The sequence below is a fragment of the Corapipo altera genome, unplaced genomic scaffold (assembly GCF_003945725.1).
Source record: "Corapipo altera isolate COAL_440 unplaced genomic scaffold, ASM394572v1 24b, whole genome shotgun sequence".
Taxonomy (NCBI): Eukaryota; Metazoa; Chordata; class Aves; order Passeriformes; family Pipridae; genus Corapipo; species Corapipo altera.
Window position 1 is genome coordinate 1,971,166 of NW_020884888.1, and position 25,611 is coordinate 1,996,776.

The window sequence follows — 25,611 nt, forward strand, 5'->3', positions numbered from 1 at the left end:
ATCCAGATATATCATGAATGTCTTTGTGCTTCTGGAGGCTCATGTTTATATTGAAGGAAGGGTAGTTACCTCAGAAAAAGAGGTGAGGAGAAGAGAAAGACTGTATATATGGCATAAATGTGTGTTAATGCTGTGCTGAAAATATGCTGCAATTATAGCAGATGTTACAGCTGTTATTTTTCATGAACATAATGTATAGGCAGCAGTAGCAGTGTGAGCTAGTATGGCAGTATGCTGAATTAAACTTTCTCGGAAATAAATTGCTTTTACACAGTTGTTTTTAAAATATTTGAGAATACATGTTTTCATTGCTTATGTACTCACTATAAATATTTTCACTGTGAATAATTATGTGGTATCTTTTTGTCAAATAACATCTGGTTACCTATACAAAAGACCTCAACTCAGTATTTGAATTTTGCATCTGGAATTTTAGTCTGTCAGGTATCCTAACATATGCTTCAGCTGACACATCTCTTTCTTGTGCTGCAGCAAACATCCAAAAGGAAGTAGAAAGAGAAACAATGACTGTACATGCTACATGTTGGTATTCTACATACACTAAGTAACTTCAAAGGCAAAATGTGTTCTACTGATCAATGTGCTCCAGTTTTAAAGGCTTCTTTACTGTCTATGAATGGCACACTTCATTTTCAGGGACTGCATTTTCAAGATTGTTTTCTATAAACAGCTTGGCTATTCAGCTACATAAGAGCAGGTACTGAAAAAAATCCATCACTTGAATTTCTCTTAGTTGTTGATTTTTCTTTTGGGAAAAAAAAAAAACAAAACACACACACATAATCTGAGATTAGAAGACTTCCGTGTTGCCTGTCAGTTTGATCAGGAACATGGTATCAACAGAAAGAGAAGAAGACACAGTTTGAATAGGCTAGTAGAAAGATAAAAGAAAAAAATGTGGGGTTTTGATGCAGAAACCAAACTTGATTTTGCACCAGCTAGGTTGATGAAGAAGTACATACACTGCACATTACATGTTAATGACACCTCTTGACTGATATTTAATCAAATCCCAGCTGAGCTCTTCTCTACATTTTTCCTGGATATCTGGGGTTTATTACCATGCACTAACCTTCAAACTTGCAAACAGTTTTGGGTTTTGTCACTCCATATATGCCCGGGTTGACTATTCCTCCACATTGGTTAGTCCTTTATGTTTCTTGTTGTTCAGTTTTAAATAGCTTTCTCTAAATACTTATACTTATAAACCCTTCCAAATACAATTGATTTCTGTCTCATGAATGCTTGATTTTGGCAGAGAAGCACAAATCTTTCTCATTGCAGACCACTGACAAGAAAGAATTCCTGTCAATCAGTTCTATGCTCAAGACCAGGTAGGCAATTTCGGCTTCAACTTCAGTATCATGCACATACTAGAATATAGACTTATCTGGTCTTTCCTTAGACAAAGCATTGAGAAATGATTGCTTTTAAGTGCTGGACAAAATTGCAGTCTTGCTTACTCTGACATAACACAAAAACAAAGAAGCACTCTTAGAGATCACATGGTCCAGACCATGTTGCTTATGATCAGCTTATGACCCATTATCATTTCATGTCCTGACTCTGGCTTTCTTCTGAAGAAAGGAATGAGTCTTGTGGTTTCAGCTACAGAGAGGTTTTGGTTTGCAGCTTCTCTTGTCAAGGAAGGTCACCACCCCACATAGAGAGTGTACTTGAAGCCGCAGGGTGAGGGGATCCACTTGCTGCCTCTCCTCAGTCTCACAAGCACTCCTGTAATTTTCTCTTCAGACAGATATTGAGCAGATTCTCTTCAGCCTGAGCAGCACTTTTCTCCACTGAATGTGTCCCAGTGTATTTGGAAGCATATGTCCCACTGATTTTCCTGGGAGTTTTGTAGGAATGAAGCACTGCTCACCATCAGTAAGTGGGACAGACACCTACAAAGATGCTAGAATTAACAGGTATGAATTATGACAATGCATATTCGAAATAAAACCAAAATGGTTGTGCAGTATAAGCATCTCCAAATGAAAATACAAACACTGAATTGCAGAGGATATCTTGATTCCATTTGGAAAGACAGAAGTGTGGTGTTAAAACAGAAAATTAAAACATTTCCTCCTTTTATTTTAGTTTTGTACCAGCATGAGAACAGAGCCTTGAATTTTCTAGACACTACTATGAAACAAATTCATAATGATACTCAGATATAGCTATTACCATATTTAAATATTTCCTCACTGTTTATTACTTACACGGTCAGCTATAGCTGTTTCCAATTCAAGATGATTACGACATGCAGACGAAAAAGCTCAAGGGGAGGAGGGAACAACTTTTGTTCCTAAACAGCTTACCTCTTCAAAAAAGAACAATGTTTACTGAGATAAATGAAGAGAGGGTGGTTGTTTTAGATCACTATGACTAATGTTAAGAAACAGCTGGTAAGGAATATTAGGTAATCACATACACAGGCTGCACATTGGGAACATTACGCTAACATACCTACTATAATTTTATTCCTTTCCCCACGCATTTATTCAAAGCTGCAGCTGTGATACTGGCTTTTGAACATTAGAAACTATCAGGAAAAGCAGCATGAATCATCATCTTTTGCTTGTGTTATTTAACTTAGTCACTCAAAAGGAGTTCTAAGAGAACAATAATAAAAGGAAAATGATAGTTTCTTTGAGAGATTTGAGAAGACTACCTTTCCTTTCCCTTTTCCTTTTTTGTTTCCTTTTTCCTTTCCTTTCTTCCTCCCCTCTCCTTCTCCCTCCTCTCCCCTCTCCTTTTCCCTCCACTTTTCCCTTCCTTCCCTTCCCTTCCCAAACCTTACCTTCCCAAACCTTCCCAAACCTTCCCAAATCTTCCCTTCTTTTTGTTGTTTACTGGAGATAATCATTAGATTCTTCAATTAATTCAGAGTTCCAGCCACCACACAGTAACTCAGATATATTTTGAAAATCTCACCCAGGACCTCAGACATGAAGTTGGGTTCTGCAGTGAAATATTTGTGGTAGTCCCCATTTCTCTACTGTGGGATTGACCTAAATTTTCAAGGCAGGTTGTGCCTTTCAGATGACAACACTGTTGTTCCACTAGTTCAGAACAAACCTGCTGAGGAAGGAGAGAGACAGTGGGGTTTATTCTGTACTGACAGCACGTCATATCCTCGCTGCTTCTGTTCCAAATACTTTAAGAACAAATTCTGACAAAGCAATTCCATCTCATGTCAAGATGTTTCTAGTGGTTTTGTGATTAAACACGCTATTGCTCATGCGGTCATCCATTTAACTGAGGCCAGATGACAATTAACTTTATTTCTTACACAACTGAAGACAGCTCTGCAGCCCTAAGCAAGCTCCTGTTTCCTCAGTGCTCACCAGCCTGCTGCTTTTGTATCAAACTGCCATTTCCTTGCAGTGTTATGCTTCTGTAAGCATGAGTAGGCCATGGAAGTCAATTCTCTCAGAAAAGGGTCTCTACTGCTTCTGGGAAATGCAACTACACTTGAACAAGCCACCCTAAAGACTGGAAGTTTCCTGGAAAACTGCGGTTCAGACATCGGGGTAAGTGGACATACTCCCAGACAGCAGCAGGAGCAGTCCTAAGGACCACTGAGTATTGTCAGAGGGGGATGGGGAATTTACAGGATGAGCACTCGATGCCTCAGGTTATTTTGGATGCTCTGTGACAGTGAAACCACAGTTCAAGCTGTCCTTACCTTCACTGTATGGCTAGTAGAGGACTCCTGTCCCAGGTTTTCCCAGTACCTTACACACACATGTGCACACACACGCACAGAGCAGAGCAGATCGTACCAGATGTGGCACTGTGTATCACACTTTAACCTCCAACTAGGAATTATTTGAATAATTAAGAAACAGAGAGTGTGACACCCTTTCTACTTTCAATTTGCACAAGAGCACATCGCAGGAACACATGCATGCAATATCTGGCCATGCTTTGACATATTATTAGTAGCCTTTCAAGCCTCCTCCCTCCATATCTCATTTCCCTAGCTAAGACTTTTCTTCTGGATCACACATCTCTGAGTGCAAACTTACTGAGATCCTGGGAACAGCCCTGGGCCCTTGCCACAACAGGTGGGAAAGGAAGCCATAAGGAATAAGTATGCAATGTCTTACATACAATAATTAGGAGTTGATGGAAATGGGCCTACTTTACATTTTCAAGACACTGAACAGAACAAGACTTTATTGCTACAGAGCTGTGCACAGCCAAATATGTCAAGTGACCTGACTCCAACCTAAAACTTCTGGGATCTGGGAAGGATGAGCTCACTTACTCACCTGATGTCTCTAGTTTTCAGCTTCTAGATACTCTCTTTGGCATCCAAAAGATGGAATCAATTTTTGTTCCCACAGGACTTAAGGCTGGTCCCTCAGGGTTGAGATATATAGCATTTAGCACTCTACAAGTACTTGGAAGAGCTAAGTAAATCAAAACCAAGTCAGACTTATGGACAAAAGTCATTAAGATTCCACCACTACTTACTTCATGCCACAATAAATACATGGATCTGTTAAAAACACAAGGCCTTTCTCCTTTTCACCATCCTATCAGAGACCTCTTTTGAGCTCAGTTGTTTTGGACCTATACAGGGAATTTCCAGTCAGACCACACTCTTCTGAAACATGAAGTATTCCCAAACCACCTTATTTTTTCTATCCTAACCTGCCATTAGAGCATCTTACCTGACTCAAACTTGTTTCTTCCTGGAGACTTCCTGTGTTTCCCCATTTCTATGTGACTTTCTTGTCTCTGATAATTTTCTTTTAACCCATATATCCAGTTCAAAGACAAGACAGACAGAATGGTTTGTTCTAAGTTTCAGACAATCCTCGACTCAAATGTTTTCCATTTCAATCCCTAACCACTGTAATTCAGGAACTAACTAATGTCCTTCCTCTGAAAGGATGTGATAGTCTCACCTACCTAAATGGATGTACGCAGGTAAAAAAGCATTTATGATACAAAAGTATATTTAGTCAGAGCTAAAAAAGAACTTCATAATACCAACCAAACTCAGACAGAAGTTTCTCAGGTAACACAGGTCAGTGGAGTGGGGATGTTTAAGAACATTCTGTATCTATTTTAGGAAATTGATACTCTGAAGTGTACCAGTGATACAGGAGAAGCAGAAGTGGTCTCCAGCAGGCCACTCCTCACTACCTGGCTCTCCCTTGATTCTACCTCCTCCAAGACAAGTGGCAGACAAACTCTGGAAGATTTATTTAACAGAGTTGAAAATATCACTGTAGCTTGTTGAATGCCTCTTTTCTGCATCTCCTGCCAGAGGCGGCCGCTTTAATGGTGCCAGCAGCAGTAGAGGACGTCCCCTACCTAACTCAAGTGCTAGTGGCATAAATTGTTTTAGAGGTGGGGTTTATGCTGAAATACTGGATAGTGACTTGGGGCAGCCAAGGAACTGATGTGAATCCTGCTTTGCTACCTTTGCAGCAGAGGCAATAACCTGTGTGATATGACACAGCTGGGGACCAGCCATCCCCTTAGAACTCCACAGTTAAATCCACCAGAGCTAGCCCCCAAAGACCAAGCTGGCAGCTCAGGTATTCTCTGGTACAGCTCCCATCTGTTGATCTGTGGACTCTTCTCAGATGGCAATGCGTAAGCCAGCTTGTAGCTCTCCCTTCTTGCCCACAAAACCTGCTCCTGCATAAAATTGCTATGGACCCTTAAGGATCCCCTAAATTCCAAAAGAGAAAATGTTTCCTCTCAACAAGCAGTATTCCATCAGTCTACTGGGACATCATTTAAAAGCTCACAGAGGATAAGCACAATACTCCTGAGTTCACTGCTCCTCCAAGTTGCCTCCCACCATCCTACAAGCCATTAAAGTCTGTCACAACAGTTACAGAAAAAGATAGGAGGAGGGAGGATTCCTCTCCACAACTGTCAAGTTCTTTTAACTTAATGAAATTTTGAGAAGTTCTATAATTGATTTTAAACTGTTGCAGAGAGGGAAAACTACGAACTTTGTTAAAGATAAATCAAAAGTCACGTTAAACACCTTAAAAAAATTAATTTCAACAAGTTTTTACCAGAAGCTGCATAATTTTGAATGGCGACAATTTAGAAATTTTCCATGCATCTAGGCATATCAGCTAGCATATTCAATGTGGGTGTGGGCAAGTAGTAGTACCTTCCAAGTCTTGACATTTCTATTAGCCAACAAGGCTGTAAATACCTGGTCATTAAATTGCACTTATGAATCCACAGGTGAGTGCAGACAGGGCTGTCTGGTAACTGCAAACTAGGTTATCTGGAGGGGAAAAAAATCATTCTGCTCCATTCACAGAGAAGAAATGCTAATTTTCAAATGAGCCATCTCAAACTCTAAAATCCCATTATGCTGTCTAGTTTTGAGTAATCTGGAGCAGAAATATCTCTGGCAATATCAACTATTTCAGATCCCAAAGGCAGTTTCTGCCTCTCTTTGTCTCACTCCCACCACAGTCTCCCACTTTCTTCCCAAAAGTTTAGCTGGGTCTACCAGGACAGTGTCGCCACATGACAAACAGGAGTCTCACCCAGCTGCACCCACTCTTTACCATTATTTCCAGACAGGTGAAAAATGCCCTGTTAGCAGTGAGATCTTCAAAGGGCAACTTAATACACAGCTGATAGTTATACAACATACACAGAGTTTGCTATGAGATTAAAAAGAAGACACCTTGCTGTTCAAAAATACCATCTAGACAGGTGCATGGGTCATCAGGAGGTATCAAGTCCACGTTTATGGACACTGGCTACTGTTATACACAGTCATTCACATAGCAAAAATCAAAACAATGCATGAGAAGAAATCTCTTATAGTCATCGGTGGTAATCTAGAGTCTCCTAAAGTGATAATCTAGAGTCCCCCATCAGACCAGCTCTGTTTGTTGGGGCCACTGGCTTTCAAACCATGCCTTTTGGCTTGTTGGCAGGAAAACACAGGGATGGCTAAATTTGCCCAGGTTGCAGATTACAAGAGGTTTCATTTGCATCTACTCTACCCATTCTTGCAATGGCTGAGATCCCTCTTAACACTAAACTAGATTAAAGAAAAAAAGCAATAGATTCAGTCCAGCAGTGCAGAGCTGATTCTTCTACTCATATTTTTCTAAGTCTCACTCCTATTATATACAAGGAGTATTTGCAGGGTTCTTTTGATGAACCAGTGTTTCCAAACATAGTACAATAATGACCCTTCTTTGTGTTAAGGGAATTTGTTTACCCAAACTGAGGAACAGATAGTGATCAGAGGTCCTTCCCACTACCTCATATCGTTCCTGAAGTTCAACTCAAAAGCTGCTAGTGGATCTCACTGCACAAGGTTTACACTGGCACCTTTTGACATTGGCAGGAAGTCAATAGAAGTATGCCAATGCCCTCAGGCCTGGGACAGGCATAGTCACAGTGATACCAGGATGCCTGATCTGGCTCAGGTGTTCCCTGGCAGGCTAAGGACCCCCATGGTCCTCTTTACCAGGGAGGAAGGTTTGATTCATGTGCGATGGTCAGAACAAGAAATTTGGTTTATTACCCTAGTTTAGTCCACGGTAATATAAGACTTCCCAAGAGGTATCCTCAGACAGCACTAATCACAACTTGCTACCTCTTATATTCCCTTTACTCCTTCTCACTCTCCTCTGTTTCACCATTCTCATTCTCTCCCAAATAAACACCAACCACCTCTGTTTATACAGGTCCCAGTGTTATCATACAAATAGCTTGATACTCTAAATCGAGGTGATTCTACCATTCCTGATGGTACCAGCTGCAGCTTTTGCCAGCTTCTTACTTTTTCAGGACTTTCTGATTTGAAGCCCAGTAATCTCTCTTCTGTTAGCCCAAGTTTAGGCCAGGACCTAGTCAGTGATCTAGTCATCTGCCTGCAGCCCTCACAGTTGTCACACGCAGGACTAGCCATAACAGGTATCTTACTGTTGTGGGTTAAATTCAGTATGGACACAGGTAGAAGGAACACATCTATATGAGTCAATTTCATATACTTTAATATACAGATGCACATTATTAACGTTGGCATTACACTATCTCCAATTTCTTTGTTTATCTTACGTAAAAATGAGCCTTGAGGTTTTGTTCTCCTCTCTTCATTCTTTATTATTTATTTTTTTTATTTGGTTATTTATTTCAGAATCTCTCTTCTCTCTCACACTTCTTCTCAGACTCAAATCTTTAGAGTTTCCTACCAACACAGGTAAACCTAATTTCTCTCCCTGGAGCAGTACCAGTTTTACAAAAAAAATAATATATTCTTATATTTGCACAAATATCATCAATAAGAATAGATTTAAATAGTATCCTCTTCTATTTTTAGTGACTCCTTAATAGTAAAAAATGATGCTAGAAAAAATACTACTAGAAATACAATTACATTGTGCATCATTTCTATCCACTTCTGTCTGACTGAATGCATCTTAATGGAAGTCACTCAGTCCTGTTTTGCTTTAAAATTGAACAGTTAGAATGCATGACTGACCGCTGTGGGAAGGCCCACCACAAAGGAAATGGAGGGCTTAGAGGCAAGGAACCTCTTTTATGCAACAAAGTCATGGTAATTTCTATGGTAACATCACAAGCACAAACCTTACTGTTATGATGAGCTTCCTGGTTCTTCTAGGTTAAACCTTTCCCCAGGATAATATTATCCCTGTTCGAAGCAACGGGGAAAGATAAAGTGATTCGCCAGGAAACACCAGAAAAGCCTTGGCAGAGTCAGGAAGAGTGTACTGGTCTCCTATCACCCTGCTGGATGTGCCCACCAGCCAGCTGAGGTCAATTCAAGGCAATAGTCTATGTGCTTATGTTCAATTTCTCATGACAGTCCCATTCCCTTGGTCTGGTATCTCCTCTGTAGGATTGTGTTTGCTCCAAGTTCCCTGGGAGGTCTGAAACAAATTCAGCCTTCTAATGGATCTTGCAGCACAAGTTCTTGAATGCCAGTCAAGCAGAGCACCTTTTGTGAAGCTAATACGATCACCAACAGAGCAATTGATTTAGCTGCTCATCAATTGCACATATTTGTGGTTTTCTGTTGTGTGGGAAGCACACATTCAAAGCAGGTCATATCCTTTTCTTTCTTTCATGTGATTTTGTGTGGATTCCTCATCTGTAACAAGCACTGCAAAACAAAATACATATATATTGTGGCCTTTTGCTTTATTAGCTCATGAATACTAATGGAGGAAAAAAACGCCAGCAACAGGTAAAGAAAAGATGAGTCTCTCTCCCAGCCCAAGATGCACCTGCAAAAGATTTTTGTGCAGTTAACACAATGACTGTCATTACAGATAGTGCAGAGTCACATCGTTCTTTGGGGAAATTCAGAGATTGTTGTTCCTACAGGACAGGAATCTGGCTGGCTGGCATTGCCCTGATTGCAGCAGGTAGTATAAGGCCAAGTATTCATTTAAGCACCTAGCACAGAGGTCCTCTTCTTCCTTTATTCCAGTACAAAACTGCCCTCATTGCTGCTACTATTTGATGAAAACTTGGTGGATGTTCATATTCTACTTCAAGGACTAAGAGAACAGGAGCCATCATTCCCTAGACCAACACAACCCTGATATGCAGAACTTGAATGATGCTTTCCCCAAATAAGACTGAAAAACGTCTTTACTTCTAAAGCCTTTGCTTTACTTTCAAGATTATTTTTGCCTTTAATGCAGTCTCCTATTATGGTAAAAAGCAGACTACATGCAATGGATGATAGTCCACTATTTGTACAGTCAGCAAACATCAGCTATTTGAAAAAAAGGACCAGTGCTATTTTGGGGAGTATCGGCAGGGTTATTACAGAAAAACAACCAACATCATTATTGCAGTCTAGACAGCAGTGACTAGGCCTTAATTGGAATAAAGAAGTTGGCTTTGAGTACCACAGCTCTAGAAGCTGATTACCAAAAAAAAATCAGCCTAAAATAAACCAAAGAATAAACAATTAGAAAATATAACCTATAAAGTTTATTAAATGACCTAGATATTTTCAGTTGTTCTCCCCGCCCACCCAAATGAAGCCTTTGCATATTATTACTTGTCAATATAAAAAAGACAGGACCTGAACGAATTAATGCAATTTGTTTATGAGTAGAAGCTCTATAAAGAGCAAAAATGTAATATAACAAGCTTCAGGGCTGAAAGCTGTGCAAGTTGAAACTACTGTCACTTAATATGGGCACCTATTTATTAGGTGGAGCTTAAAAAGATGAGTTTTGTTGTGATTAAAGGGCGGACCCGCAGTATAGTTACCAGAGATCCGTATGGGATGCCATATTCTTGACAACGCAGCTTTTAATTGCCTCAGAAGTTGGCTCATAATCTTTCATAAGTGAAAACATAATAGAAAAGGGAAATACTATTTCTCACCCAATTTTCTCTCATTCAGTATTCCTGTTGACTTCACTACTACCCTATCATATTAAATTTATTGAGATAAATACAATAATGAATATCTTTTTAAAATACTGGTTCCTAAGGTATTTTATAAAATCAATTTGCATGTCTTTTCACATGTTCAACTGAAATTAACATTAATATGTAGCTCGGGTTTAACAGAACCTATATTGAAAAATTTCCATACCATCTGCTTGCAAAAGAAAAATATTCCCAGAGTGTGCACCAAGTCAGCAGAGGGTATATCAAAGTCAAGGAATTTAGAAAAATAGAGAGAATGAGAGCTTAAGGATAGACCCATGGACAATTTCTTTGCACAAGTCTCGTGCTGCAGGTGTATTATCAGCATGCTCGCCTTCCACAAAATTCTTCAAGAAAAGGTTCCTCATCCAGACTTGGAAGTTCAGTCTGCCTCAAACATTTGTGATTTCCTGAAAGGCCAACACTTTTTCCAGAGAAAGTAACTGGCTCAGTTTAAATTTCGTTTTGTTTGTTGTGTCTGTAACACATATTCAGGGATTTGAAAGGTGAATGAAATGCTTGGTGTTTTTTCTGCTTTAATATGAAGTGGTTTTAAGAATTAGACTGTGATGCATGAATCAGTTGTCAATTATTTAACTAGCTTACCTTTCAGAGAAACCATGATATCATTACTTCCAGCATACAGAAGAGCAGGTTGTTAAGATTTTCAAGTGTGTCATTAAAAAAATGTTTTAAGTTGTTACTTAGTCATTAAAATTATCACTCCTATCCTCATCATCTTAAAAGAAGTTAGAAAACGCAATTAAGTAATCTTCACCTCCTATAGAAAGCTAAGTTCTAATATTGAGAAAATGTTTCAAGATCCCTTCAACTGCACAGTTAACACATTTATCTTAAATTAATAGTGGAGATTATATTTTTGTGGAGTTATGCTTCAATAGTTCCAAATATTCAAGGCTGATCAAATGAAATATCTCCTGCATCTCTGAAACTCTTTTGACCATTGAAGAAAGGTGATTATAAGCATCATTGCACTTTTTTTTTGATCTGAGTAATTAGTTATGTACAGCACACCTTGCTATGTTAGGGAATCAGGAACCTACTAGTGTTAGCTGTATGAGCATAAATGATTGTATGTTTTCAAAAGACAAATCATTTGAATGCACTGTGCTTTTCCCATTTGCGACTACTCCTAATGCAGTTTCATTGCTTCTTTTTTTAATTAATCTATAAACAGAGGGCTTTTGCCATTTCAAAGTTGTGCTAATGAACAGTTACCAGAAACACTGATATTTTCACAATTTGAGACTGTGGCCAGAGAAACAACATATACTCTTTCCAACCTAATTGTTTAATTTTTTTCCTCACATGAAAGAAGAAATAGTATTAGCATGTACATAAAGTTCTGAATCTACCAAGAAGTACTAGTTTACTTGTGCATAAATCTTGGAAGAGAGCATGTTGCAGATTTTTTGTCATATATGAATGGCTCTACATAGTACCAGTATTTCTTCAGGATGAGTTCCACACTGAGAAAAAAGTTTTAATCAACAGTATATGTTTTAGCATCCCTCTGCAAATGTTTGATTCATGTGAGAAACTAATGAAATAAGAAATCTCCTTTAAAAGACAGAAAAGACAGTCATCTTCCCAAAAGGGGAACTATTCTCAGGAAGTTTGACATCTGGTCTATATCTAACCTGCATACCTAATACAACACCAAAAAAAAAAAAAAAAAACCAAAACCCAAACAAACCAAAACAACCAATCAACCAAAAAAACCCCCACACACATAAAACAAACCAAACAGATTTTATATTCTATTATTAAGCCTCAAATTTAAACCTGTACTGTGATGATGCAGTCTATATGTCATTAGAAAAATAAAAGTTAGAAGCAATTTCTGAAAATCACTTTTTCAGGTGAGCCAAGGACTAAATTTCAAATTGAATAGGAACTGTGAGGCACATTTGCTTAAAGTTGCAGGATGGACTTCCCTTTCCCCCAAAAAATGGAAGAACTTTTCACGTGAAAAGTCAGGTTCTATTAAGGTGCAAACAAGGAGAGTTAACTTTTTATAATAGATATAAATCAAATGATTAGGTAAGGCAGAAATTAAATTTTAAAATGGTTTGCAACACAAGGTCCTCCGCTTATTCTCCTGAAGTACATCCTTTCCTTTAGCAATTTAACAACCTATTTTCTTGAGGTTGCAGCTCAACTCTATGTAGTGCCCTCCTGATACTGAGAATCACTCAGGCCTAGTTGTGTGTTTGCTCCCTGCTCTCCTTAGCCATTTCCTAGCTCCTCAGACAGCTTTCAGTCTCAGACATCCCTTCTCTGCCTGAACAACGTGTATCAAAGCTTTTTTCTCTTCTTACACACTCAGATGATCTCCAGGAGTAATTTGCCCCTTCCTCCAGAGATCTCTGCTTGACTCTATCACTCTCTTTTTATAAAGGAGCTAAACATCATAGCAGCAGAGTAAAAATAAAGCACCATCCATCACTGAGCTTCAGCCTAACTGATTATTAAGCCTAACTTCCACTTGTAATTCAAAAGCATAAAACCAATAGTTTTCAAGCATAAACCTCACCTTTCTTTTAGTCAGTCCACATCCTGTCACAGATCCATTGCCAAGACAGTGAACAACACAGTCTATATGAGACCTTTCAAACCTTTGTGTTCAATGAAATACACATAGACCTAAGTAGAGCCACCAACCACCCACATGGATTAGACACCACTTAACCAACAGCATAATGGTTTTGAAGTAACTGTTTGAATACATACATTTGGGCATTTCTTAAAGGAAGGGGAATTTTGATGTGGAGAAGAGACAACTTTGCACTGCAAATACAGACTTGAATATTTTAAGTAGGCCTATGAGAAGTGTTCAGCATTGATTTCACTCTGCTTCCACTGGATTCTAATAATTTGAGAATATTTCACCACCATGATAAGGATTTCATGTTCAGGACTCTTGTGATCTCTTTCCATATAAAGAATAGCACCTCAAGGCAGAGATTTTCCCATTCCTTGGAAATCCTGTACCAGTTCTGTCATATATGTGATATATTCTCGGGTTATCAGCAATTATAAATGGGTAACAGCTCTTTTTCACTAAATAACTGGAATGTGGCCAGCACAAATGTCTTGCAAGGTTTTGACTCCGCATCTCAACGTAACTGGTATTTTTCCAGGAGATTATGATTCTTTGGAAATATGGCAGCAGCCCTTGGAGTCTCGTGGTAACTGGCAAGGTATTTTTGAAAATGCAAATGCATACCACTTAAAATGTTCACATACATAAAGCACAAGTAAACATGCCAGACAGAGGTCTGTACCTGCTTTTTAGCTGTTCATACACAGATTGCAAGAGGAGGATGGCTAACTGCAATGTACTTAATCATATATATTCCTACATTCTAGTATTTTACCAAATTTCTGCTACTAGAACATTTCAGATAAATTAATGAAATGCTAGGCTTAAAGGGTTGTCATCTGCTGATTTTTGTGAGGTCCAGCTGGATGCCAGTCACCATCAGTGACTGGCAGATTGATACAGGGTCCAGTACTGTGTAGCATCTTCACTAAAGACCTAGGTGATAAGACAGAGTGCACTCTCATCATGTTTGTTGATATAAAATGATATAAAACTGCAGGAATGTATGATAGGTCCAGTGAGAGTGCTGTCATTCAGAGAGATCTTAACAGGTTGGAGAAATGTGCCAACACAAATGTTAGGAAATACAACAAAGTGAAATGCAAAGCTCTTCACCTACCAGTACATGCTGACTGGCTAGAAAAGCTTTGCAAAAAAGAACCTGGAGGTCCTGGCTGACAAGTGGAAAATGAGCCAGCAAGTCACACTTGCAGAAAAGGCAGCCAGCACCACCCTGCTGCATTAGGAAGAGCATCTCCAGCAGGTTGATGGAGGTGATTATTCTGCACTGCTCAGCTCTGATGAGACCAGATCTGGAGTGCTGTGTAAGACAGGCATGGAGATATTGGATTAAGTCCAACAAAGGACCATGAACACAGTTAAGGATTTGGAGTGTCTGACATAAGAAGTCAGGTTAGGAGAGCAGTAATTGGTTTTACCTATAGAATAAAAGGCTGGGGGGATAGGGGGCACATCTTAGCAATGTGTATAAATGCCTGATGGGAGGCAGTAAAGAAGACAGAGTCAAACTCTCATCAGTGATGCCAAGAGGAAAGGAATACAGACTAAAATTCAGGAAATTCATTTTAAACATATGAAAAAGCTTTTATACTCCAAGGGTGATAGAACACTGGAACAGATTGCCCAGGCCAGTTGGGGAAACTAAACCCTTGGAAATATTCAAAACCTGACTAGACACAGTTTCGAGCAACCTGCTATAGGTGACCATGCTTTGAGCAGGGTGGTTGAACCAGACAATCTCCACTGGCTCTTTCCAACATCACTTATTCTGTGACTCCGTGAAAGCTGTCTCCTGCATTTTAAGGCTGCCGTTCCTGCCAGCCAGGCAATTTCAGAGAAACAGCTCAAGACAATTAGCAACAAACATTCTCATGTCCAGTCCCTTATATTCCCTCACATTCCCTCCTGTTAGCTGACACAAGCAGAATCCATATTGCTGACTCGCCCTTGGTATAGTACAGAAAGTATGAGAGGAAAAGGGCTTTGCAGGAACAAAACACCTGAAATAGTGTTTTGGTCCACAAGGTTCAGGCTATTTGCCTTATTGTTACAGTACCCTTGGTTTTGAAGATTTACAAACACCTAGAAGTGAGTATATTTTGATTTTCCATGGTTGACATCATATTATTCACTCCACATGGCAGGACAAGGCAATACAAACTTGTTGATTAGAAAGAAACAAACACATTACTACATATCAAGGATTAACATGTCTTGTCCATTAAATATACAACAAAACACTTATTATTTCCTTAAGTTCAATACAAATTTCTCAACATTACCAAGGGGAAGAAAGTATCACAAAACTAGGAAATAATACCATGAGATATAACTAATCCCTCAAGTTTTGCACTCTTCTGAGTATGGATACAAACTTAAGTTTGCAGAAAAAGGAAGAAAGTTGTGGAATTTTTTCACAGATCTAATCCCAGCTTTCTGTATGAAGTTCAAAAATGCATTGAGAATAAAGATACATTGCTAATAAAAAGGAAAAGAAAAGAAAAGGGACTCTTGTTTCATTCTTCTCCTCCCTTTAGCGTCGTCTCCGGCTGCAGAAGCATTTGATCGCACAGAAAAGACAGTGATCCTATTCTTTCATAAACATCGTCAGCAACTAACAGGAGAGTAAAACAGTAGAAAACTTTGATAATCCTCTTCTATCTATGGGATAAATCAGAGTTCCCAAACTTCTCTGGAGCACTGAACCACTCCTGGAATCTTGTGGATCATCCATGTGGGACTTGTCACATGCTGGAGAGTTAGTGGTCATGTGAGGTCACACAGCAAGAAACATTGCAGGACAAGACACTGATGGTAGACTACAACATCTACCATACAGCACTGGTTAGTTAATAAACATTGTATGTCCATGCAGTTCAGCAGATGTGCTCCAGAAAACTTACCATGGCCTTCCAAACCACCAGTGATCAAGTACTAAGCATCGTAAAATTTCTATCCATTATACTTCATAAGTAGCATCATACAGTGAACCTGTAAATGTGCTGTATAAAATACCTAGTAATGATAGTAACTCATACCTGAGCTTCATTCCAAATGTTGCCACAGATACCTGCATTAGAGATTACTTAACTTGTCTATGCATCATTTTCTTCGGAAAAATGGTCTGGACTGCATGGTGTCTTCATCATTCACCCATTCCTCCCATTGCGAGTGGAGAAGACTTTCTATTTTTCCAGGCCATTGAGATGGAAGAGGTCCATAAAAGAAATAACAAAAATAATGTCTCACAGAGGTATTCAAAATTGTAATATATAGTGAAGTATATACTCCATGACTAGTCCATTACTGGTACCTACAGATCTGCCAGGCACCATGAGCAGCTGTCATACCAACTAGTCAATTTAGGTATCTATCAGCTCTGTTGTGTCCTGTCTTCCTTTTCTCCTTCACAGAGAGTCATTACTCAGAAGAGTATCCAAACACGAACTGCAGACTGGTCCCATAGGTTTCTGCTGTCATTTCTATTCACATCCTTGCAGATCCACTCTTCCTCCCATCCTCACTGAACAGCTACCTGAAAATGCTGGTGGAATACAGAGCATCTTTTAGGGGTAGCACAATTAATCCTATAGCACAGCTGCTCTAGCACTTTGCCAAGATGGAACTAAACCCTAACAAGGGGGAAAACGTGAAGCTGAGAACAAAAATCTTGAAGGTTGAGTTACCTGTACTGGTGTTTTGACTTTAGAATTATCTCAATAGTTTTTAACTGCAAATAGAGACACCACTAAACTTATCATTTTTACATGTTATGACATAGCCATGGGGGTTTTTTTATAAGCATATCTTACACATTAGGCCATTGCAAGACAGCTTTGCCATTTTTAACTGATGCTTGACTTGCCTCAGTGAGTTCAAAGTGCATCAGCCCAACTCTTTCAGCCACACAAGTCATTCAGCAGCCACCATGCTGACTGTCAGGTTACATTACAATGAAATGACTCTCCTTTTCCTTTCACAGCCCTACACGGGCTTTAGGTTCTCACCTAAAGGAAAATTATTTGCTACTGAAACTTTCTCAAACAGTGAAATTCACAGCTTCAGTGGTGACCTAAAGTGTGCTGACAAGCCAAAGAACAGGTCTAGATGGACTTTTGAAGGGTGCCTCGGAAAGTCTCTGTCCCTACAGAGGAAGTGAAAGGGGGACACCAGGCATGCATCCAAGAATGGCCAGGAGTTTAGAGTGGCCTAAGGCAGCCTGCTGGTACACCAGGTATAACCAGAGTGGTCAGCAGTCATTTGTAGATTGCCTGCAAGACAGCATTCTGTTCTGAGGGCAAAAGACTGCTATGGAGCATCCTTATGGCCCCCTATGAAAAGCCATTCAGGACAGTGCTTCTCCAGTGACTTTGTCTTTAGAGGGATTCCTCTAGCAGAAATACCAAATGAGTGTGAGTCCCTGTGGCTTCAAGTCTGAAGGCAAAGCTCCCTTTCCCTTTGTCACACAAAAGCAAAATATAATTTATAAAAACCATGAATCTTCTGTACCTGTAATAGAAAATTATCTACACTGCCTGTAGTACTGGAAAAACTCACAAACCTATGGGGTAGACATGTAAACCCAATCTTAATATTTCAGTTATCCCTTGTACTTCACAGTAAATCAGTATAATCTGTCTTTTATTAGGTTACTGGATGCTGTGGCAAGGAGAAAAACCACATTTGGCTTTTAAGCACTTTGAAGTGAGTACTTTGAAGCCTCAGTAAGTGATAATCAAGAAAAATGGCACTAACATCTTATGATAAATCTTCTCTATATATTTAAGTAGGATTACTTGTGAAGCCTCAGAAATTAAAATGATTATATATAGCCTTATTTGAGACTTGAGTTTAATAAAGCATATGATATTGGTTTTCAAAATCTTCTCTTTTTGAGCTAAGGCAGCTGTAGCAATGCCAGTCAAATGAGCTCCTTTGTGAGTAGTAGAACCGATGAAAGATGGTTCCCTTCATCCCATAAACCTACTTGACACCATCACTTCTCATCATGCCACCCCAACCAGGCAAGAGAGCAAATGCAATGTGGATAGTCCAAAGTTAGACTTAGCTCACTGCTGCCTAATAAAACATATTGTTTGCTTTCTGCCTATCCTTTCCTCAGCAGCACGCTAATTTGAGTCTCCTTCTTCCATGCAGCCTCTAATTTTTTACATTACTTGAAGGGCCATAAAGCAAACTGGAACTCTAACAGCCAACTCTGATTTGGTTGAATTTGACCAAGGAATTCAAAAGATATTAGTGTCAAAGTGGTAGAGGGACAGATAATGCCACAGCATCAATCTCTTCCAAAAATCTTGAAATCAAGTTAAAAAATAACTTCTTTTAAGCAATTCATTCAATTAGAATTGCTACTCGAGGTTTCAATGTTATAAAAGTAATTATCATTTTTACCATTCCAAAATTTCTTGTTGGTTATTAAAAAAATTTTTAAAAAGCTCAGGAAATCTCAGTCCTCTTGGTAGATATAAGAATTTTGCTATAAATTTCAATATCTTATTTTTTTTGTAAAATCCCATTATTCAGCAAGAAGAGTATCATTTCTCTATAACATTTCTCCACCTCTGGGTACAAGAGTCATCTTTTTGATTATCATTACTAGACTACATAACACAGGTACTCTTGTACAAATATTTCCAAAGTGTCAGTTAATAATTGTCAGGCAATTTAACATTTCTTGAAATTAAAAAAAAAAAATAAGGGAATGGGCATAAGAAGGCAAGGAGACTATGAGTTATAAGTAATATATAATTTAGTTATTTGACATTTGGGGAACTTTAGGTTTATTGAAGTTTCCGAGAGACAAAGACATTTGCTATAACCTCTTCTCCACCAATATCATCTTCCCTAAGTAAACAAGTTGCTCAGGACCATCCAAAGGTCTGCATAAGTCAATGAGCTGACCTGGGAACAGGCTGGGAACTGCACTGTTCATAGACCAGAAGCAATTGTTTTGCAAGCGTACATCTTTCCAAATATTGCCCAAGTTTTTTAACACAACATGGGGGACATTTTTAGCTCTTCTCTCTGTCAAGCTTACATGTCATAGACAAATATTTTCTTTATAATAGCAGTTCTGCATCTAAGAAAAACTGTTCTTGAAGATTACATAAATTATGTATATAAAAGAAGTGAATTGGTTGCCTAATTATCATAGCTAATTGCTTTGATTTTTAAAACCTCTCATTTAAAAACGGCATGTTTCTCTTCCATTTTTTGGGAAAAAATCTTGTCCCAAAGGTATGATAAATGTCCCTAGAGTTATGATAAATACCTATCAAAAGTACTTACCGAAAGCAGCTCACATGCAATTTTCCAGACAACTAATGCTTCTATAGAAATACACTGGGGAAAATCTTCTTATAAAATATTTTGAGTAGCATGTAAAAATAACACTTAAAAGCTACCATAGTGGAACTAACACAATTCAGGCATTGCCTTGTGGAATATATCAATCCACTTCATTTAGGAGTTTACCTTGGTTTTTCCAAATCTTTACATTCAAAATGTGGCAATTTAATATTTTTTTGTACTGAGCCCAATTACAAACATCTGTAATAAATGCCTTTTGACTATAAACTTTTATTTCATGTATTGCATGACAAAATTTTCACAAAAGAAACACCTCAGGTCAGCATTCATCAGACAACTATGCTTGCTCACAAAGAGGTTTTTGATGCAGCAATTTTAATTAGAACAGCAACTATTAAATTCCACACGCCAAGCTCCAAGATCTCTCTGGATTATCAAATACATTCAAAAACCTCCTTCTGCAAGTTAGGCCGGTCACAACATTCAAGCAAGCGGTCTGAACAGAGCCTGACTACATCTCAGTATTGGGCATTTATCAGAGACTGGTAAGTGGTCAGCATGGATCTCTTTTCTGAAAGGTCTCTCCCAGCGCAGCGAGAAAGAGAGGTGACACCATGTGCAAGTAACTGCAGACAGGAGAATGCTCTTGAAGATGAACTTTTTCTCAGACTGGCAGCAAGAAAAGCAGTCCCTGCAACATCATCAGCCTATTGACTTCCAGCAGACTGGAGAAGGGTTGAAAGAAAATAGATTTGCTTAATGCAAGGATTCCTCCACCAGGACAGGATAAAAATGGAAGTGCAAATATTTTCTGAATATTAATCAACTTGAATTTGAATGGTAGGACAATATTAAACAAGGTATCAATAAAAGAACAAATACATTTCACTGAAAAATCAGACTTTCTGAGCACAGACATACTGTTTGAAATGTTTGGATGTCAGAATAGCTGAATACTGCATTCACTCTGAGCCTCACCAACCATGACGGAGAAAACAAAACAATCATAGAAAATTTAAGGAGGAAATGGAGAAGGATTCAGTATCTGAAATTTAAATAACAACCAGTAGATTTTACTGAAAGAATTTTAGCTTTCATATAGGCTGGGCAAAATTAATTTGAAGTAACTTGCCCTTCTAGGAAGTTTCTAACTATTGCATTTTCTCCACCTTCAAAGGCAAGTTCTTGAGCTAAGGAAAAGGCAAGACTTAAGTGGTTCTAAGTGTATGTCAAAAGTGCTTATTTATGACAAAGAATGGCAGCTAAGAATAAAAATACCTAGAACTTTTTTTTGTACTAATTCATTTTAACTAATATATTATGTGATTCACATTATCAGTGAAAGTTGTTTATCCATCCCTCCTGCATGAATGAATACTTGGAGAGAAATAGATTTTAATGTGTTCATAATTCCTCTTTAGGATTCATTGATAAGAAAGCAGAGGCTGCAATTTTTGAATGTCAAGTTAAAGGTCATATTAAAGTAGTGTCTTTCATATTGCAAGCCAAAAAACCAATAAGCAGGGTTGTGGAACAAATAAATATCTGCACGTGTTGAGAATGACATTTCAAGTTCTTCTTATTTCCCTAATATATGTGGTTGATAGGAGACTGAGAATGTTATCCCAAAATCTAGTGAAAGCAACATTTCACCTGCATACATGAAATATCTGAATTTGGCAGGAGAAAATGCAATGCTTTCTATGCCAAAACCTCATCTAACCACCTTAGCTAGACATTCTTGTGGAGGCTCAGGAGCAAGAGAAAGTGCAACAACACTCCATGTTTCTTTTTGCCAAGCAAAATAGAGGGTTTAGGGTAATCAGTAGTAATTATGGTTGCTAAGTGTTTTATTGGGTAATATGATAGCTTTTTCCTCTACAATGCAAATCAGAAAGGCCCATTCATTCTGAAAACTTTTTAATAACAGCTAGTTTAATTGATTTTAAATATATTTGGACAGACATAAAGGTTTATTGTATACGTTATCTTAAACTAACCAATAATTCACAGAATGTGCTTAGTTTCGTGTCTGGAATGATCCTGTTAAAATTGAACTCTTGAATCTGAAACAGATCTGGACTAGTGCAGTATCTGATACTTAATTTCTGATAAATTGTTTTTCAGATTTTCCAGGAAGTTTCTTTCATGTTCAAGCTGCATTTTTATTTTGTGGAACTGTCACTCCACTTCTGAGTTTTAGTGATGTGAAAAGAACACAACCCAGTCAATTTCTTCTCAGGTTATCATAGAATTAAATGGGAAACAGAAAATTACCCAATGACTTACGTCTTGGCAGATTTGGGACAATCCTATGTGAAATAAATCTTCAAGTATATTTATCCACAGGAAAATGCCACTGAGATTTAATTATGTACCTATTCCACCATGCTTAATCACTAGGAGCTGGAAGAAAGGAGGAGGAGGAGGAGGAGGACAATGATGATGAAGATGATAACAATAACACCATCACCTACCACCATACTAATGACACTAAAACCATCATCTAGTTGATGCTGATATCATGAATCTTTTCAGCAAATAACCTTTTATGTCATATTCATTCTCCCTGTAAGTTAAAAAAATTGATAATATTACCTGGCTCTTAAATCCTTGTTTCATTTTAGGACTAGTTTACATGTCAATTTTAAGATTTTAAATCCAGTCTAACCAGACTAAAACCCTGAGCTAATTGACATTGCTCCTTATCCAATACCTTGAACTGACTCTGTCCCAAACGTTGCTAATTCTTACACGTCAATTAACCACTACAGACCTCCTATCAAGATTAATATTACATTACTTCATAATTTTTTTCCTAGATTCTGGCCTCAGTCAGGTAGTATCAACTATTCTTTTCCTAAACAAATTCATTGTTTTCTTACCCTAACTTCTAGACTCACCTGCACTTCCAGGATGCCTATGTTTTGGAATAATCTCTTTTCTTCACTTAGTAAGACAAAGACGAAGAATTTATTTTAGAAGTTCCTTATTACATAAAACTCAAATTGTATATAACTCTTTCTCTCCCTTCGCAATCACACAATATACCAGTGGCCTCCAGTAGAGGAACACACATCAATTAACTTTGTTTTTTTTTATTCCACAGCAGGCTGAATGACTTCAAGGATCCTGTAAAATCCTGTTAAGTACACTAAGGTGAAACAAAATTAAGATGAAACATAAATCTGAAAACATAAAGTCTTGCCTAACCACCCTCTTAGCCTCTTTGGTAGGAATTATTTGGCCTCCTATTCACCCCGTACCTGTTACATATTGATTTCCAGTTGAAGCCACATATTATTGAATGACTATAATTGCTAAGTTCCTGCCAGAGATGACTAGCTGCTTAGTTTATAATTCCATGCTTGGTTTCATAAACTCACAGTTGTTCCCAGATGCAATTGGGTCAGTGTCAAACACCCTCCTGAAACATACAGCGAAATAAGTGCCAAATATTTCTTGACACTATTGCAAAGATATTATTGGTTATTTGGGTTAAGTTTCCATGCTGTGAATGCCAAAACCAAAATGAATAATAAGTATACCAAGTGAAATGATGACAAAATTAGAAGAATTTTGTGGCTAGCATCATTTGGTTACAGGATCAAAGTAAAAATATTAATGGATGCCAAAAGATCAAGTTCTTTTGTTGCAGCAGAACCATGACTAATGAAAAATTAAATAAACACATTAGTAGAACTATTAAGTATGCCCCAAATCTACATTGCTAAAAAAAAAAAAAAATCTGCAGAAACCCACAGAGTTCACAAATACTTGTTAATGAAAAGTTCACAAAATAGAGAAAGAGTCTTGTTTGTTTGTTTGTTTGTTTGTTTGTTTTTACAAATGTCATTGAACACAACATTTCCTCAGTTTTCCTGGCATTCTTCTATGGCTATGATCTGGAAGGAATAATCTTTATCACATACTTCCTTAAATTACCTCACTTCAAATCCTATCCTAGAACATTTACGATAGCCTTCAGTAATTGCAGGTTTTGTTTCTTTGTCCAACTACTGTGTAAGAGACCAGGCCTCAACATCTGATCTCTAAATGCTTTCAAATCACTTGCTAATTTTTGTCCCTTTGCCCAGAACCTTTATAATCTTTCACTGACAGTAAAGCTTTAAGGTTCTTGTCTCACATTTGATAAAACTTGGGCTATTATAGAATAATCCACTGTGAGATGAAGCAAATCCGTATCACTTCAGGGAATCACTCTATAACTGGAACTGAGCCAGGTTTATATACAAATTTGTCCAGTCTGCTTTTTTGTAAAAAAAAAATACTAAAAAAAACAACTACATGATTTACATAGACCAGCACCTTGATTGTTGCATTGGCTGGTACTCACCTACTGACTGGTTTCATCCTTCCCTGTTCCTTTTGGAGTGCAGCTCCTTTCAGCAGTTTGAACACAGCTCTACAGGCACTCAGGGAAGGCAGGCAAGAGGGGATTCACTCAGCAGGCACTGGTTTATAAGTAAGAGGGAGCAGTGCTGTAAAACTGATGTGTAAGTACATGTAAAGCCAAGCACAGACCAAGCATATAAACACCACACAAGGGCAGCAAGAGAAATGAAAGAGGGAAAAGAAAATAACAAAACTTGTTTCACATCATAACATTGTCCTAATCGCAATAAATGTTCTTCTTGATAGGAAGCAGAAAGTGTTTTTTTTTTTAAGTGGCAAAAATGTATTAAGCGGGCTGAAAGCATAGCATTACTTAGGTACACTAAGAAAGAAAGAACATAAAGAAAGCAATCACATGCTGCCAGTCCAACATGAAAGCTCTACACACGCAGAATGTCAGATCTGCACATCATGCATGACACCAGCTGGCCTCACCTCAAGCCTCCCTTGCATGCTCACTGCCAACAGACACCAGCACTGGTTTTGTAGACATCCTCAGGATACCCTTAAAATCAATGCAATAAAAATTACTGGGTTCGTATATTGTCTATCACAGGGTCTCAGCATGTTATGGGTCACATCATCTTCCATTGCTTGGCCTACAAAGAGTAGTAGGGAGAATCTGAAGCAATTAACCTTTGTTTGACTATATAAACTTTCATAAACCAGTATTAGATTGTACATAAAAGCAATAAGAAGCCCAACTTCCGTATTCTAATGAACTGATGCATTTTGCTTGTTTCCTTCCTTCTTTCCCTAAACTAACATTTGAAAAATAATTTTTGGGGATCTAGAACTCAAAGTTTCAAATGTCCAGAATTAGGACTCTTGCCTCAGCAAGAGTAACGTCCACCATCCACAAGGAGAACAATTTGTTTTAAATTGTACATTCAAACGCTTATTTTTCTGATATTCCCCTGGTCTGACACAGTTCACAGAAAGAAGTCTATCTACCCATAGACTAGGCCAATTAATAGTCTTGATTCTGTCCCTGCCTCATTTTCTACGTACATTACAGTAGGGTGGCAGAAGGACTTCAAGGTGAGAACAGATATGCAGTTTAGGAAGCAGAAATTCAAGTCAGGTGAACTCACTTCCATTCCTGACTCTTCCATAGATTTCACAGAAATGTCTAGATTTCCCTGCCTCCCTGCAAGAGAGAAACATTTTGCAGTCCTCAGTTTTGGTGTTTCTTACTTGAAGTGCTATCATTCAGGGGTGTGATGTGACTGCTCTCTTCTATAGCACAGTCACTTCAAAGTGTGCATTCCTAGGCATGCTTCTGGCCAGCTCTGAAGACTGGAGCAGTGCTGGGAGTTTCCTCACAGACAGGCATTGTCCTAATTGTCAGCAAAAGTCTGTTATGTCATCTCATAAAAAGTTCTTTCTCCGATATTCTTCCTTGTCTTTAAAATAAGGATGATACAGCTAAAGAATAAGGAAGAGATGTGGAAATTTTGGGGGCTTGGTGTTATCCATTTTTGCATTTAGTGAGACAGAATCCTATGTAAAAGAAAAAAAAAGAGTGTAATCATCATACAAGTGAGGGAGGTCTCAAAATATTGCCCAGGCAACTGTAACTCTGTTTTTCCTTTAAGATCTTCACTTTGACACACTATCGTTATTTTAACAGATCAACTCTGTGCATATCATAGATGAGGGGCAAGAATTAACAACTACCAAAGTTATTAGGCAAAGAATTTATAATTAAAAAAATAGAAGTTTAGAGAAAAACAGAGACAGTTTTATTGCTGAAGAAAGAAAAC

The 25,611-nt window shown here is 38.2% G+C and overlaps 1 long non-coding RNA gene across 1 annotated transcript; it reads right to left on the minus strand.

Moving 5' to 3' along the window:
* Positions 1-16,344: 16,344 nt before the first annotated feature.
* On the minus strand, positions 16,345-24,995 carry LOC113947465. The gene is made up of 4 exons (XR_003527736.1): positions 24,940-24,995; positions 24,377-24,444; positions 23,787-23,931; positions 16,345-16,643 (listed from the first exon to the last, which is right to left on the minus strand). It is a non-coding gene; the product is annotated as an uncharacterized LOC113947465 (long non-coding RNA).
* Positions 24,996-25,611: the final 616 nt, after the last annotated feature.